At 41.9% G+C, this 2,494-nt stretch overlaps 1 pseudogene; it reads right to left on the reverse strand.

Annotated features, from left to right (window-relative positions):
• Positions 1–1,369: 1,369 nt before the first annotated feature.
• LOC103605663 lies at positions 1,370–2,161 on the reverse strand (annotated as a pseudogene).
• Between the last annotated feature and the right edge of the window lie 333 nt (positions 2,162–2,494).

The raw sequence follows: 2,494 nt of genomic DNA on the forward strand, positions 1-2,494 counted from the left end.
CACAACAAAGATGCCAAATATTCTTTACATAAGGATTTAATTTTTAAAATAAGACGTTTTGTGACCATGAAAAAATACTAAAATTTGATTTCTTAATTCCAAACCACAAATATTCTTCACTTTCTTTTCCCACCCTTGTCTAAAGAGTCCCACATGCCAGGGAAATGTACCAATGTGTCATTATTAAACAGCTTCTCTTGGTATAATGTATTTGAAGCCCCTGTGATAGGTTTAAAAAAGTCAAATAATTATGATATTTTTACCATCATTCCTTGCTACTTTTCCCACCTCATCCTCCCCCATTCTCCATATCTTTTTTACGCCAGGGAGGTCATTTCTAGCATTCCATTTTATATGCTCTGTTGTGATGTGCATTATCATTTGGACCAAAAAGCTCAATGGGCAGCCAGTAGTCCTTCCAGGAAAATGGACGTAGGGATGGTTTAGGTTCAGCTTCTACTACCTCTATCCTGGCTCTCGTTATATTCTAATAATGCAATTGCCCCTTTTCTTGTCCTCCACTGACTATGAGCTGTGCAAATGAGGTTGGGATTTGTCTTGACAATGTTGTATCTCTAGCACTTAGAACAATGCCAGACCATAGTGGGAGCTCAATAAATATTTTTTTAAGTTAATGAATAGGCTGCTGTTTTTGACATCTTTTACTTAGGCAATCTCTTTTTGGCCAGCATTTTTTTTAATGTAAAAATATATTTATTATTAGCTTTTGAAACTTTAATATAGATGTGATTTCTGATAGGCTTTACAAATACTGTAAAGAGCTGCCAGCTCCTTTTCCTTGTTTTAAAGATCTTTGGAGACTCATAAGAACTACTGGATTTGATAATTCCAAGTTACCACCAAGGAGGATGAAAATTCAGTGACTTCTCAAAAAAAAAAAAAAACACCCCAAAACATTAAATTACAAGTCTGATTATTCATTTATTTTTTTACAAAATTGGCAATACAGTTTTTAAAAGATGTAAAAAGTATTTGTTGCATTTAGATAAGTACCTTAAAATGTAAGGTAAGACTACAAAGCAGTGTGACAGGTTTTCTTCTGTAACTTGTAAGCTGAATGGAAGGCAATTCCCAGAATTCTAGAAATTGTGGAGACATTTTCTTTTTTTTTTTTTGTCTTTTGTCTTTTTTCCGTGTCCAGCAACGGATCGCAACCCTCAGTGTTGCCCCCGTACCGGACCGGGGACCGGCAACGGGATTGCAAGCCTCGGTGTTGCTCCCGCTCCTCGCTCAGCCAGCGAGCGGGAACCGGTCTGTATGTGGGATCCGAACCCTCGGGCGGGAGCGCCGCCGCGCTTCCCAAGCGGTGCACCATCCAGTGCGCGACCGGGCCGGCCCCAAGACATTTTCATTTTAACACACAATCATGAGAAACTGCATTTTTCCATCTTGCATGGTGTGATCTTGAATTCAAGCCTCTCAGCTTCTGGATATCAGAACCCCCATCACAGAATGAAAGGAGTTTAATCAGGTCATCTCGAGTATCCTTTCCAGTTCTGTTATTTTGTAATGCCATGAAATCGGAATAACATGTTCCATGCTGTTTGGGGTGAGGGATTTTAGAACCTGTTTTAATGAACCGTACTTTTAAAATTTCTTCTCTTTTGAGTCTTATTCTTATTTGAATATACATATATTTTTCTCCCATGTTCTTCTGTGCATTTAAATATATTTTTCTATTTAATAGCATCTTCATCATTAGCAATGAAAAAGTTTCCCCAATATGTATTTTTTATTTCTTGTTTTTATTCTTTTTTTATTTTTATTTTTTCGGCTTCCTTTTTTTGACTTCTCCAAGACCTCCTCTGGAGTTCCAGAGGCCAAGAGCTTCACAACCTCTTCACGAGATTTACCGCCCTTATCCAAACCCACATCACTCTTTTTGAGTCCTCAGACCCTGGAAAGGTAGGGACAGAGCTCAGCATTAGCCTCTCCTTCGGATGGAAGAGTTGCAATAGCTACATTGACGGCTTCAGTTGTCAAATCTGTTGCAGCATTTTGTTTGGATCCAGCTTTGGCCTGGGTGGCTATGATGACACAGCCTTTAGGATCAGCTGCCACAGGACCTAAGGCAGGAAGCGGTCTCTGTTTTTTTGCTCTGGCTTTTACCCTTGTTCGTCTCACCAACTTTCTCAGGCATCTCGGCGCAAGGAAGTCGCGGAGCGGAGGCCGGAGCACGGGGTCCTGCCCGGAGCTGTCTCAGCCGCAGCCCCGCGCGGCAGCGCCCCCCTGCGGAGGCGCCGGGGCCGGCAGCGTTCTGATTGCCTAATTGAGCAGGGCTTGTGAGGAAGGGGTCCCATCCCTGGCCGTAAGTAGCTCTCCCGATAGTGAGGAGCCACCATCAGGTTACCGCTTTCCCAGAGATACTGGGTGTTTCTGTCAGCAGCCTGCTGTAAATCAAATATATGGCAGCATTTTTAAGCCAGAAGAAATCTTGGATCTGTGTGGGCTACAGGGAACAGAAGCTGAGTGT

The sequence above is a fragment of the Galeopterus variegatus genome, unplaced genomic scaffold (genome assembly GCF_000696425.1).
Source record: "Galeopterus variegatus unplaced genomic scaffold, G_variegatus-3.0.2 Scaffold5975, whole genome shotgun sequence".
NCBI classification, from domain to species: Eukaryota; Metazoa; Chordata; class Mammalia; order Dermoptera; family Cynocephalidae; genus Galeopterus; species Galeopterus variegatus.